Source organism: Cyanistes caeruleus, chromosome 1, assembly GCF_971803275.1.
Source record: "Cyanistes caeruleus chromosome 1, bCyaCae1.hap1.1, whole genome shotgun sequence".
Taxonomy (NCBI): domain Eukaryota; kingdom Metazoa; phylum Chordata; class Aves; order Passeriformes; family Paridae; genus Cyanistes; species Cyanistes caeruleus.
In genome coordinates, this window is record NC_141701.1 from 28,356,967 (window position 1) to 28,373,051 (window position 16,085).

Below are 16,085 nucleotides of genomic sequence, written 5' to 3' on the forward strand. Positions count from 1 at the left end.
AATGCAATCAAAATTATGTTAACAGAAAAATATAAAGGAAATCTGGTTGTTTTCCATAGGATTGGTTGTGAGTTCTACACTGAGGTAGAAATAGTTTTGGGCAACTGAATTGTTATAAACCTGGTTGCAAGAAACTTAAATTCAGAGTATTTTTATTTTTGAAAGAAAAGATTACTCCAACTTTGGGAAAGATGCCTAGAGCTAAGCATATGTAAGAAACCATGGCAGAAGTCAAACTTTGCAAAGTGAAGTACAGTCTGTACTTTGGCTTAAAGTAACCTTTTCCCTAAACAAATTAAATATGTAGCATGTGTACTACTCATTCTAAAGGAGCCAAACACAGGGCTTTTCTCCTTTCTTTGTGTACATATTATCTCTAAGGTTATTCTGGTTCTTGAGTTAGTTCTTCTGGCTGTCCAGTTTTAACCTTGAGAGTTGAACATAGGGTACCAACTCTCAGAAGGACATTGAAGAATTCCCTGTATGGTATGCAAAATTCCCATTTCAATGAGCAAAATCATTTTCTACCTATTCAAGTAGTAAGTGCAACTTCTGAGATAGAAACTGGGGCTTAGGTAACCTCAATGACATTAGTAAAACACTACAGGATATCCTAGATACTTCTGCTCAGATTACATATTGTTTTTTCTCTAATAGACTTTCTTGCCATATAAAAAGAATATATAATAAGTATGATTCAAACATATTCGCAGAAATTATTTATGCAGTTCCTTACTCCAAACAGAGATTACACTAAAGCTGTTAGTGAAAATACTAAATTATAATGATGAAATTTGAGGCAATTGTCTCCTCCCTAATCCATCTCTTCTGTCTCTAACAGACACCAACATAAATTTGAAGTAGAAAAAAAAATCTAGTATTTTTTAAAATTTCCTTTTCTATCACCCTTGTTAAAAAATTAATAAAAATGGCTCAATGAGCCAAAATCTACTCAATGAAAAAAAACCCCCAAGCTCACAACTGAAAATCTTTGTGTTTAAGTACACTTCATACTCTTCTAGAATGAAAGGTTGTTTAATTTATTTGTCCTGCTTCTAAGCATTCCTTAAAAGGAGTGGGCAGAGATTAGTTCAATTTATTTTCTTTTGGAGAACTACCACAACCATAACAAATATAAAGTAACACAGCATGGCTTGACATTAAACTTTTTTTTTTTTTAAAATGTGTGAATATGTTTTGTTTGGAAAAAAATGTTATGACTCATCAATACAGGTGATAGACATATGAACCTTAACAGATTTTGTGACTAAAAAATACTGCAATGGGAAGAAGATATCAGTTGTTGAAGTAAGAAAGTATATAGAGAGAAAAACTTACGGAAGTAGGAAAAAAGTAAGTTAATGAGGAAATTGCAATCAGTCTTCTCATCATCAACTAGAAATAATTATCACAGCATGCCACCATTCAGCTGTTGATTAAAGGTATTTGCTTAATATATTTGAAATAATTATGCTCATTCATAAGGCCCTGTCAGCACTTCTATTAGAAACTATGTCCCTTTGGGTTTTGTACCTTTAAAATTTGTTCAAGGATGCATACAAAATTTCATTAGTTTGAATTATAGCACTTTTAGTCAGATCTGATCAAAATCATGTATGTATGTACTTTGGTATGCTTAAAAACCCAAAGCTCTACTCTTGCATCCTTTACACATTTTTAGTTCCCAGTGAAGCAAAAAAGAAATTACAGAAGCAAAAGGGAATGCAAGAATGCTCAGAAAAGACGCCTGGGATTTATATATGTACAGTATATAAAATATCTAAGACCCTCTGCATACAATTATCATTTATGAATTAATGATCATAAATTAATTTTATCTTGTGCTTGAAGATATTAATTTTTGATTTATAAAATCTAAATGGAAGTATTGGCACTAACTTTTTGCATAGAAATATGATTAACTTCTTTAGCCTAAGTTACATTCTTCATGAGGAGACTTAAAATTACCTAGGACTTACTTTAATTCCCAGTGCTGACATTTGTTAATATTCCATTTCATGCTGCAAAGGCTATTAAAGTCTTCCTAGATTGTTTTTAGAAGAGCTAGACAGTTTTTTATTTAGTTTATTGTTGTACTAATGACTTAATGAACACATAATTCACTCTACCAAAAAAACTGGTTTGTACCTGCAGCTGGACAAATTTTGAATATTTTAAATGAATATGTGTTGGAATTCCAAAACACGAAGCACAAGTAAAGGGTAAGATTTTCATTGAATTGCTAAAATATTGGAAAGAAGATGAAGGTCTCCTCTATGACTTCTCTCCACTGTAAAAACCAGCTCCTTCAGTCACTCCTCATAGGACTTATTCCCTAGACCCTTCACCAGCTCTGTTGCCCTTCTCTGGACATGCTCCAGCACCCCAGTGTCATTCTTGACTTGAAGGGCCCAAAATGGGACACAGAACTTGAGGTGTGGCCTCACTAATGCCAAATACAGAGGGACAATCCCTTTGCTGGTCCTGCTGGCCACACTCTTCTTGATATAAGTCAGGATGCAACTGGGCTACTTGACCACATGGGCACAGTGCTGGCTTATGTTCTTTAGTCCAGACTAGGCCAACGGTTTTTCTCCTGAGCTCAATCTTGAATGTAAATTCTTAGAGGCATAAGACAATTTGTTTAAAAACACACTTAACCCTCACCTCAGGACTAAGCAGGAGGATATTGGGTATTCAGTATCTGAGCATTTTTGATGGCCTATTCTTCCATGCATTCTCTAGATCCAACTTAGTTCTGTCTGGCTAGAACTCTTTTCACCATGGTTGCTACATTTAAGTCCTTATGATGTGCTACTGAGAAGAGTGTTATCTGTTCATTTTCTCTGCACAGAGGTGGTGACTGGGAAGGATTCTGAAGGCTACCTGAGAAGGATTTTGTCCCTTCTCTTTTGTCCCTGGTATGAGTCTTCACTGAAGACTCATACAATTTAAAATTCCTGTGTCTCACTCATCTCTGGGGTAATTTCACTAAGCTAACTGATTCTGTAGTGACAATAACTGCTTATATATTTTTTGCCTCATGAGTTCAATGCTTAAAAAGTCAAAATTATTCAATTGGCCTGATATGGAACATGTTTTTCCATGCTGGCAAATCTATCCATCACTTACATAACGTTATACTATGCACAATATATTCCTAAATATATATTCAACTAGTCACTTAGAAGATATAATAATTAAAAATGGGTTTAAGTCCTCTCACATGTAAAGATTCTGACATGCTATAAAAAAATTAATAATACTGCTAAAAGTAAATGAGCTCTAAAAAAAACCTGCAAACTAATGGGTATGAAGTTATGAGAAAATAAGATTTTTCTTTAAAATGCCATAATTTTACACTAAATATTTTTCAGATCAATAGAAACATATTTCCAATTACCTGTTTTGTTCCTCTTGCCCTGTGTTTCTGCATGTTTGTGCAGACACAACAGAGGCAGCAGAGTATAAAAAATGAAAATATTATTTATTAAAAAAACTTAATTACATGAATTCATGATATAAATTTAGGAATCCAAACATCACTGTTTGCCACAAAATGCCCCTAACAGCCTTTACCCTTCCCAGTTAATGGAATTAAAATTATTTTCCAGAATGTACCAAAAAAACTAAGGAATATATTTAGAATCACCATCAGAACATTAATTTATCACTTTTATTTGTTGGGGTTTTGTTGTAAATGGAAAGAGAAAGTCTTTTTTCTTTTACAAGATGTTCCCTTTTAGCACTTTACTAACGTTAGTTACATAATCAACATTGCGTTTTATTTTCATGAATATACCAAGACCAATGGAAAAGTTTCTTTATATGAATCCTGTTCATGCAAGTAGTTTAAAATCCACATTTACAAACTTCAAAGTAAAATAGCCTGGTTGCACCTCTCAATATATATTTTTGACTAAAATCCAACAGGTTTCAAAGGTCTGTGCAGACAGACAACTTCCCAGCCACAACTGTAATTATCCTGAAGTAGGCAAAATAAATTTGGCTTTATTTTCTGATCCTTATTTTGATATAAATGAAACATTGATATAAAGGATATAAATATAATTTTGATATAAATGAAGGGATGCTACTGAAGTAGCCTTGAGAAGTTGTACTGCTTCTGCTTTCCTTTAATATACTTGTGGCCATTTTGCAAATTATTGATAACTGGATTATTCCAGCATACTCATTTTAGCATGCCTTTAGAGACCTGAATGTAAATATACAAGAAATGAAGGCTGAAACTCTTTACAGTCAAGAGAATCTTCTTTGCTGTTGCGGAGACATAATCATATTTTTTACTCTGAAATATTTAAGATCTTCCTTTGTCCTTATCCAAATTATCCTTTCCTCCAAAGCCAAAGTAAAGGAGATGCTGACCCCAAGATTAGCTTAGTTAGTCAAAACATGGTTTTAATAATGCCAAGGTCACAGGTTCAATCCTTGTATGGGCGATTTACTTAAGAATTGGATTTGATGACCCTTCTGGGTCCCTCTAACTCAGACTACTCTGTGATTCTGTTATTGTCTGTTGTGCCTACTTCATCCTTATCTGCAGCATTTCATATCCATGTAACAAACGTACTGCTACTCACAAAGCTATATGTTCCCACAGAATCATTTTGCAGCCTTTGAAGTCCCTCACATGTACTGGTTAAAATTTTAATTATCTTCTTTGAATAGAAGTTAATTCCTGACATTGGTGATGCTCTGAGGATGCACTATATGATTTATTCATGATCTTATGCAAAAATTCTCACTCTTACTCTCTCACGAACCTTTTTTCCCATATTGGCCTGTCTGTTTATTTCTAGCTGGCTATAACTAGCTTCCCATAAGAAATGTGCCTCTTTGGGTCATTGATCAATTCTTGTTGAGTGTATTTAAGTAGCCTATATTATGTTATTGATAAAAACCTGTATTTCTTTTCAGGAATCTACAAGATTTCAGTCTTAATGTGAATGACTCAGTTTCACTGTTTATTAAACTATGAGGCTACTTATACAAGACAATATGATGATTCTTTTTTTTTTTTTTTCATGTAGTCTCACAGGTATTTCTTAGTAATCTTGCTCTAAATATCAATTATTCATGTCTTTTACCACCTGGAAGATATTGAGAGATTTCCATTCGAGTCTGGTCCATACATGTATATGATACATGGACATGCAAAATTAGATTAAGTATAAGTGAAACAAGAAGAAAAAATATGCAGTAATATTCTCACTGTGGGTCATCTGTATAACATCACAACTTAGTCAAATTATCACATTTGTCAGAAATTCAGGATGAGTTTATCAATTAAAAGAACATATATTTGATTTCTGTCAAGCTATTCATGTTTCAATGAGATGTAAGTCACAGTGATATGCAATCATCAGTAAAAATTTTCCATTGCTATTTATACTAAAATGTCAACTCCCAGCTTCAGAAGGTCCATGAGAGAAGAGTTTTGTCAGACTGGTCACTTTTCTGATGCTGCTACATCATAAGTGCCAGTTTAAACAGATATTCTGTAGACTCAGTTTTCAAGCAATAAGAGCAGCCATAGTGTAAGTGATGATTTGTAATTGTTTTATTGTTGATAATTTTTGTCACTGTCTCAGCTGTTTCATACTTTAAACTGACAGTGGATATTTTACATGAAATGAAGGTAGGAAATGGAGAATGAGCTGACTTGTTAGACATGTACGACACAAGATGAAGTCTAATTTTCCTTTCAGTATGTTCAAAATTCCAGAAATATTGAATTAAGACATATTTGCATGTCTCAGCTTTTGATCATCCATGTTACTGAAAACAGAGTAGATGTCCAAAGAGCTTTAAATGTATATAATCAAAGATTTGTTGTTTCAGCTTTATTCACTTTTTTGGAAATCAAAGCTGCAACATCAAAGCCAAGGGAGTAGCTAGGGTACTGTCACCAAACTAAAATGCTTTATATCTTTAAAGATGTGCAGACACTTAGGTTTCCATCAATAAAGACAGACCGTGGAGCATGTTATTGAATGTGTTCAGACTTGTCCTACTGTAGAGGACAGCTTCTCTTGTAACCTCCTCACCCCTATTTCTAGCTGCCCCACTGAAGTTTACTGTGTGATCTAAGCTTCTATTCATACAAAAATATTTCTTTATATGTTTCTAAATTCACTTGCATTTACTTTGTCAAACATGTTCTCTCTTTAATGTGAAAGTAGTTCTGAGAAGAAACTAGGATGAAGACTCCTTCTCCAGGAGAGCTGGGAAATAATCCCTTTTCCTGCTCACACCCTCTGAACATCAGGAATGAAAGTATTTCATTTCAGACTGGGAAAACTTAAAGTTCAGTCTATACTACATCTCACTGTAAAGGGCACATTTCTCAGAAAATTGTCAGAAGTCTGGCATCTTCGTCTATTTGAAAAATTTTGGTTAAGATTTTATTAAAAAAGAAAGATGGACATAGATGGACATCACAACCTACTGAGAGAAGTGCCTATCTGATCTGACCTGTCATATCCAAAGGTGTGATTTAGAAGTATCTAAGTTTCATCCATGGCAGAGAAGCATTTTGTCATGGGTACTATTTATCAATGATTTGATTTTCACTATGATTGTATAGGAAATGTAGAGGAATAAGCTGAGAGGTTTACACCATAGACAGAGAAACTATTCACAGCTTACTCTGATATGAAATAATAATCATACTTGATACTTTTTTGAACATGATTAATAATTAATTTTAATTTTGTGGTATTGTTATTCGTGTGGAAACTGCCAACCTTAAAAATGCACTCACATACAAGTGAGTTCTTGAGCTACTTTTGTTCCTTAATATTTTTCTAATGAACAGTCACAACTCTGCAGAAGTAACTAGTGGAGTATTAATATCTTATAATGTATGGAATAGTACATTTTTATGTAGTTTCCATAACAACCAGACTATAAATTAATCTTAAATAATTTGCATTTCACTGCAGTCTACATTGTGGATGTCTAACTTTACATCAAAAATAGATACAAGAGAAGCACTTTCATATTTTATTATTTGACCCATTAAATGAACTGCATAGTCAAAAAAGGTGTTATTTCTGTTAAACAGCAGATCTGAGAAATAAATAACTATCCATTTACTTAAGTAGGCATCTAAGTTTCTTACAGGAAATTTAAGCATCTAAATATCTGCCATCATCAGGTGCACTCAGACTGCCACCATGTTTTCAAAGCAGAGAAAGACTGACACATAGAAAGTAAAGTTTAAGTTGCAGCTTTGGTTTAGTGCTTTGGAATTTATGTTGTATAAATATTATTCATTTTGCTTCTGCATGTTCTTGAACAACTCTTTTTGAAGAACTGGCTCACAGTATTGTATTTATTAGATACTGGAATATGTCTTACTTGTATTTATTTGTTAAGAAAAGGGTACTGTCTCAACTTCAGGTGAAATCAATTATCTGTAATGATTTATTACCTTCCTTGTCTTTTAATAAAGTATCTCATAGTTTTGGTTTCGGTTTGTTGGGGTTTTTTTATTAATTTCAGTGTCTCTTAAATCTGTGAATATATTTTTAATGCACCATTTTCTTCTAATTTTATTATATTCTTAACATTTCATTGGTCTTTGAATCTGTATTAATGCTTTTCATGATCTGAAGGTAAGTCTCTTCCTCTAGGTTATGCTCAAATTTTCTTAAAAAACAGGAAGAAATGTTTTGCAAAGTGCTTTCATCATGTTTATGATTGCAAAGAAGATACTTGTTCTACCTTCAATCTTACACCTCTGCTCACACTGCTTATAATGAACTTTCAGCAATAGAATGTGCCATGAGGTCAGTTGGGGAAATACCTTTAAGTGGACAAGAACTAGTTCAATTTGACTTTACTATCCAGAGTCTAACAGGTACATGACACTAATGAAGACTTCTATGACTGTCAAAATTGTCAGTTCACATTTTTAGCCTGATTTAAACTAAGAACTTACAGTTGTGCATAGCTGTCATTATGCTTGAGCTGATAAAGTTTGAATTCTTGCTCAGTACTTGGGTTTTTTTACATATGTGGAAATACTAGGAATACGTTGCGGCTGTTCTGTACCTTCTTCAAGCATTTGAATTTGAAGAGACTTCTTAAAGTAGCAAATACATCTGAAATTCTTTGTTGTGAGGGTGGAAAGGCAGTAGCATAGGTTGCCCAGAGCAATTGTGGATGCACCATCCCTGGAAATGCTCAAGACCAGGTTGAATGGGCTCTGAGCAACATGATCTAGTGGACCATGTAGTAGTCTGTGCCCATGGCAAGGGGGTTTGAAACTAAATGATCTTTAAAGGCCTGTTCCAACAAAAACAATTCTGTGTTTCTATGATTGCATGAAATGCCTTTTCCTGCCTTGATTTTCACTTTATTGGAATGTTATGTTTGTTTTCAGTTTGAGAAAAAAAGCTGTCTTTGTGTCATGAATGAGCACTATTCCAGGAACAAGCATTGTCTTCATGATAATAACATTAGTTATCAACTCCAAAGAAGAAAAAGAATCCTTCAGCTGTAGGATGGAGAACTCAAGAGGTGGCAACAGTCACTGAGCACCTGCTGTGCTGAAGGTCTTATTCTTGACTCTGATATCAGTCACATCAAAACTGTGATTATTTAATGTATCGAATGAACCTAATCTCAAAACAGTCATTTAGATTTGTTTCAACTTACGGCAGTGAGTGAAATAATGGAATCCTGGAATAGAGCATTAAATTGAATGAATACCAAAACACTACAGGAGCACATGACATGTCTGTCAGAATGTATATGATTTTCTTTACAGTTTTAACTAGAACAAGCAATTAAAATTTAGAGGCATGTGAAAACCAAAGGCAAAAATCTTTTACTGTGGTCTGTTGGCATGGAGTCTCCGCCAACGTAGGCCTGGTTAATATGAATACTGTGTACTCAAAAATACTTGGAGAAATCTTTTTACTAAAGGGAGAGGATTTATAACTCTGTTTAAAGTTCATGAGGATTCATGCTACATCATTGTGTCTGCTTTTCATACTGTGAAAGAGTGAAGGATAGATCACCACCACCTGAACTCATATTTCTGACTCACATGAGTAATGGCTTGTCTGTTTGGACATCCATAAGAACTTTATTTTTTTTTATTATTATTTCCATATGCATTAAGCCTTTACTTATCTAAGCAAGGAAGATTTTTAAAAAGATTTAAAACTACAATATTTTTATGTTTACCTTTGGGTTTTTTTAAATTCCCATGGCTTATAGCTGTAATATAATAAGACAAGGACATAAATTAAGTGAACATGTTTGACAGGTAATAAGGAAGAAAAAAATAACTGATTTTGATACCTCAATTTCTAAAAACTAGTCATTATTAGTTTTCTCACACCTAGATCTCAGCTATGGTTCCTATATTACAGGTACAGGAGAATGACCATACAAACTATAAAATCTATTTGTTTGGGAGTTTTCAGAATAACAAAGCACAGTGTATGCAACCTTCTGATGTTTAATTGTTGGTTTTTGTATAGCTGAGATGAAACTAAACTCAGATTCTACTGTCTTATCTATCTCCTTTTATTCACACAAATCTTGTGTGTAACGTATCCATAGAAGCAGCATTTGTTCATGAGTGTAAATATCTATGTAGACCCAAAAGCATAATTTTCATATGACAGATTTGGCTGTATACTCCCAGCAACATTTTTCAATGAACTCTGCTGAAGTTAAAGGAACTTTGACATCTATAGCCATTACAGCAAACAAGAAAACAGCAGAGAGGTTCATTGATTCACATCTTAGAGGGGCACAAGCACATGTGCTGCTGCTGCACAGTATTTCTAGGGGAACGCTTGCAGAAGTGCTTTCCAGTAATAATCACTCTGAACTGTCGTATTCACTCAAGCTGCAGAAAGCTTGACCTTTAATCAAGAAGAAGGAGCATCACAAAACATCACTTTATTGTGCAGATAATGTACAATTCACAGTACTACACATTATGGATTCAATTCTTTGATGATTACAAAGCTTGTTTTTCACTCAGCTGCCTCCTGTTGTAATATTTTCTATTCTGAGATACTAATATGTCACTACTATATTTAAAAAGAATAAAATAAAGTACACTTACCAAAATTGTGAATTTAACAGACTGTTTAAAATATGTCTGTATATGGAGGGGAATTTTTCAAGTATTCACTTTTAGCCCTCTTGCCAGAGTACTTACAGATAACTCTGACCTTTTTTTAGATAGACCATCTAATCTGGTGGGTTTATTAATATCTTAATTTTTGGTGAAGATATCTGCCAGTCCCTGTTCTCTTTTTATGCTCATTTTTTGCTATAATTCATGGATCTCAGCACTCAGGAATCTTCTATTCCATTTATAAATGTGTTCTTTTTTAGTTATGACATGTGTCTTTACTTCTACATAACATTAGAAAAACCTGGATGGCAAATAGGGCAAGGGACAGCTTGCTAAAAGGGTCTGAAATTGGAATTTGGCTCTTTTCTAAATTTTGTTCTCCATTTGTTTTCTGTGACTGACCTTAGGGTAGTTTTGATCACATGTTTTCAGAGTCACTGATGGCTACTTGAATGTATGCCTGGCACAGTAACAGACAAAAATGCCGTGTTGATAAATGAGGGACTTTATATTAATTAGATATGTAATTTTTAAATTTATAGTAGGGTTGGGTTTACATTTTTTTCAAGTTTGGGTGAGAGGGGCAGAAAGAGACAGGTTTCACTTGCTTTATGAATTAAAGAAGTCACATACATTGATAAATTGAATTCACTTTTACAGATATATCTGTGTTTGTATATGGTCTAAGTCACTCTCAGTCAAAATCTAGTTTGTATTTTCAACTGTCTTCTTGTAGATGACAACAGGATTAAGACTTCTATGAAAAAGTTATTCTTTTCAGACATACCAAGGACACAAGCAAACAACAACACAGCTTTCAGTCATGCAAAGTTCTGTCTCTTTGGTGTACCTCTGAGAGCTGAACTGGTTTCATTGCAGTCACAAGAGGAATCCAAGATTTTCTGCATATGTCAAATAACCTATGCTCAATTCAGTATTAAAATATGTGATTTTATAATAAAAATCTGTTATTGAAATTATTTTAGTGGTTTTTTTCTTTTCTGTGGCTTTTATATTATTATATGCAAAGATTACAAGATGCTGTCTGAGCCCTGAGCTTTCTGCTAGGTTGCTGCTGGAGGACAGCAGCAAGTTAGGAGCTGCCAGGGGAGTGCAAGGTTGGAAGGACACCATTCCACCATGTCCAACAGGAAAAGCAGAACATGAGCAATGGCAGTGATGGTGGTTAGGGCCAGATGTAAATCAGGAATAGCCAGATTGGTCCATAGAGGTGAATCATGCTCAATGTCAAGTCAGAAAGTTAGCCCACCAAGAAACTCTAGGATAAGTCAGGCAAGACACTTCATATTTCTGTTAAAGCTACAGTCCTTCATTTTGATAATTTCCTGGAATTTACCACTCAAGCCTGTTTGTGCCTTACAGAATTTTGATTCAGAAAATATTTCATTATGTGTTTTTGTTCTTCATTTAGTGCTACTGTTCTGAGGAATCAACTTCTGATAAAGTAATAGGGTTCTAGGACATTCAGACTCAAAGAAAAAAGAAGTTAGGTTTTCTTCCTTATAAATGTGGCATACACAGGGTGACAGTCATATTTAGCTGGCAGAAGTTCTCTCCATCTGCTTTCTGCCTAATGAATATTTAATCACCTTTCTGTGAACCATTGAATCTTTAATTTTAGTATACACATTTCACCCGTGACTGCTGAAAGTTTAATACAAGAACAGTCCTTCTAAAAGGAACTCCAGCTCATGAATCCTGCTTTCTGTCTCTGGAGTCCTCAAGGTGAGCATTTTCACCTCAAGGCAACCCCAAGATAGGAACATTTTGCTGGATGGTACGAGTTTGAATTTCTTCAGCAAGTCAAAAGAATTAAAACCATATAAATCAATTCCTGAGTGAGTGTTCTAGCCAAGGCTATTACATGAAATGGAGTTGCTATCACCACTTCTGGAGATGTTTTAAAAGAATGTTCTGTCCACAACTGCACTTTGGGAAAAACCTAATTCTGCCCTGCACTCTGGGTGTTTTAAGACTGTCTCTGAACCAGAGATCCTGAGAGGTTTTTTGGTAGACATAAAACAAGTCTCTGTTATTAGATGTACAACAAACGCATTACTTCATGATACAATGCGTCTCAGAGAAGCATAAAGTAGAGTAAAGGATTTTTAGGGACAAGGAAATAGCATAACCCAAGGACACAAATAGTCTGTCTGAAGGGACAGTTTGTCTCTTTTCCTCTTTGGTTTTTCTCTCAGGCTTGCTGATGTTTTGTGTGTCTGCTACTTTTCTTTTCCTTGATATAACACTCTTAGGTAAGGATATCACATATAATAACCATGGTCTGCTCTATGTATTATCTCCAAAGCATTTAATAATAGATAATATTCAATCCAACATGTGCCCATGACACAGAGGAAGAGCTACTGTATTTTGTTTACATGGGCAAGAAAGAAGTTTTAAGCAGCTTGATCTAATCCTATTCTGAATATCGTAAGTCCTCAGATAAGATCTACATTTTCTTCAAAAAGGAGTACTGCTTAACATATCTAATTTTTTCAACAGCTGCACCATATCCAGTAGATTTATTTTGAAGATTTTTCTCTAAGGGGATAAGGATTTGATTAGCTGATGGCCTGTGGATTGGTCTTTGGGCAACATTACAAAGAAACAAGAATTTTTTCTCTTTCAGGCCACTTCATATTTCTTCCAGTTCACCTCCTTCTCTTGGATGATATTATCAGGTGGGAATTCAGAAGATAGCTCTCTTACCATCTATATCAGCCCTTAGGACAATGATGAATCATTACTTACACAATCTTTATCAGCTTTGACCCTGAAGGAAACAACATAGTTTCAAGTTTTGGATTGCTTATTTTGATTTGAAAATATTTCTCATTGAAAATATGTTCATTAAATTAAGCTGCATTTTAATTCAACAAAGCAAAATTTTTCCAGAGTCCTTATTCTAGTTTTAAAAGCACCAAAATACATATGCAAAATACATATACAAACCTAGTGTCACTTGTGTCCTGTTATATTTTGGTATATTAATTTCTTCTGCTCTTTTTCCTCTTTGACAACAATTTACGATCTCATTTCAGTTTTATCCCTTCCATCTGCCCTTAAAGAAAGTTTTTCAACTCTGTACTTTCAGTTATTGATATATTCATTCTGCTTCCTAGTAATACTTCATTTTAAAAGGACAATATAGTGCTGTTTTCCTCTTAATATTCTATACCAAAGCGTATTTTATGTATAGGTAACCTTAGGTTATTGAAACTTGTATTTATTGGATTTTTAGGAATACTTGTATTTCTAAATGCTGAAAGAGAAATATCTCATGTTCTTTTTGTTACTAATGAAATTTTTATTTTTATTAACTGGTACTTAATCTTTTGTTCAGTGACAGATATTGAAAATGTTGAAGAGAAAACTTAGTTTTTCATATCTAGCTATAAATAAATACTCTGGGTTTTTATCTTCACAGTCTAGAAATTCTTCTTGTTTTAATATTCTGTATTTTCTTTGATACTCTATAAAGCTGAAAGACATGTTATTAAATCATAAAGAATATGAGAGGAAACTTTAATGCCAATGTAAGCATGAAGAAAAACTATATATTTTACCATGGCAACTTATTGGAGTTGAATGGACAGAAATATTCCCTTCTATTGTTAAAAAATACCGTTTGAATTTTTACAAAACCTGGTTTGTATATCAGTTATATATTTTTTTATTTGTATATCAGATACTGAAGTGATGAAAGCTAACAATGAAGGAAATTTGATACACCTCAAATTAAAAACACTTGAAAGATGATGATGATGATGATTATTATTATTATCATCATCATCATCCTCATCACTATAATTATCATTACAATTATCATAATCATTATTTACTAATTATTTGTGCATGTTTAATCTCTGTAACACCTTTATTTAAATGTGAGAAAAAATGTGTCTGGAAAGTATAGATAAGGAAATATTCTAAATATGGATGTAGAAGTAAGGGATAAAAAATTTGAAAAAATTAATTTGAAAAAAAATAATAAAATTAATTGAGGATACTCTATGCACATATGAAAGTCTGTTCTTTAAGAATACATTAAGATTATAAGTCAAACACTCAAAAGTTAAGAAATGTCAAATCTGCATTTATGTGTGTTGCATATAGACTACAATCAAGTTATCTCATATTCCTTTTAACTAAAAGTTATTGAGCAGTTGGTCACTGTATATTTATCATGCATCACCATTCTTTAAAAATTTTCAGAAGTCTTTCCTTTGCACCCAGTGTTACTGTAACTTCTTTCTCAAATTTTATTGGATAAAATATTGTAATATAATGCATATAGTTCTCTTTGTATTTAAGAATATCTTGTTTAAATAGCCCTTTCAGCCTTATGCTTAAACTGTGGTTTAGACTAGCATGTCACAAATTAGACCTGCTGTCAAAAAAGTTCTTCCCAGACATATTAGCACAAATGTTTGTGTGGCTATGTTATGATTCTTTTTAGAAAAACGATTTTCATAAAATCAAATCAGTTGTTCTAGAGACCACAGTTCACATAAAGGTTATTTTTCACAGAAAATCTACTGTGCAGTTCTGCAGATCTTTGCTTAGGAAGAAGGATGGAGAAAGTGATAGAAGGGAGGGCTGAAACATTTCCTTGGAAAAAAGCATCAGCTTGTGTAGACTTAAGATGATTTCATTTTTCAAGATATATGAACCCATATACTAGCTGGCTTCTGAGAGAAGGAATAGGTCCTCCTTTTCTTTCTGAGTTCTCCTGCTTGGCTGATCATCTTCTGGGCTTTTCAGGTCATTAAATCAGCAAAAATATTCCAAGGGGAATATTATGCCCCTGTGTATGACCTGCCTCGGTCATATGTGCCTGCTGTATGCCTCGGTGTATGACCCTGATGAACAGACAGACACAGTCTGCAGACACATCCCTTTCTGCAGAGCAAAGGAAGAGGCAGGGATATGCAAATGGGAGCAGGAGCAGCTGACACCTCTCCTAGCAGCCTGGGCATTTGTGTAAGTGCAGCCTTTGCAGGTAAACTTATCCTTGCTGCCATGCTGCCCCACTAGCAGATGTGACTGTTCTTCATAACCCAACCCTTAGAGGGTTTTCCAAATGCATAATTTCTCCAAATAAAACATGCTTATCCCAGAAGATGTCGTAACCCTTCTTATGGGACAGCAATGCACTGAAGGTGGAACAGAAGACTCTGAAATACTAAAAATATATCTGTATAGACATGACTTTGTTAAGTCAACAAGACATTCTCCATGTAAGGAAAATAAAAATGTATAATTTTCCCACTTTCAGATAACTGGCAGTGTTGGTAGGACCTGTCATCTCAGTAATTTACCTCCTAATAGAACAAATAATGTTTTTATAGCACTATTAGCTGCCTGAGAAAAACTACCAATAGCCTAGACCCAAGAACTGATTCCTGAGTAACAGTAGTGGAAATATAAGTGAACATTTCCCATTCCAAAAAGAAGGTTGGAGAACACTTACTGGACAATTTTCAACAGAGGAGTCTTCCAGCAGAATCTGTAAAACCTGAATGATTTTCCCATAAAAACACCCATTTTAAAATGGGTCTGCTTAAATCTTACTGGTGTTTCAGCTCCCTGCAGCTCTGTACTGGTTTCCAGCTCAGAGGTAAACAACCTAGCAAACCATTCTAAATATGTGTAATTGATGGCTTTTATATTAAGAAGACATTTGGAGTGTGATACTTTATCATAAAGTATTTCAAACTACTGAAATCTACCATGAGAAGGAGTTCATTTTCTCATCTAAGCTCAAATTTTGAGATTTTACAATTGGTTAATTAATATGTGCTACATCTGTTTCAACCAAAATAGAAAACTATAATAATAATCAGAGAAACTTAATTTTTCTTTTTAGGAAGATACCTACAGATACCAATGTATCATTTTCTTATACAACCCTTGTTTTGATTTGTGGTCT

General features: G+C 33.9%; 1 long non-coding RNA gene across 1 annotated transcript in view; it reads left to right on the forward strand.

The window, feature by feature from the left end:
* LOC111924602 (uncharacterized) overlaps window positions 1-11,106 on the forward strand; it is a 23,701-nt gene extending 12,595 nt beyond the window's left edge. Inside the window, exon 5 of the long non-coding RNA XR_015285315.1 lies at window positions 8,411-11,106. This is a non-coding gene — a long non-coding RNA (uncharacterized LOC111924602). The remainder of the gene's footprint in view (window positions 1-8,410) is intronic.
* The last annotated feature ends 4,979 nt before the right edge of the window (window positions 11,107-16,085 follow it).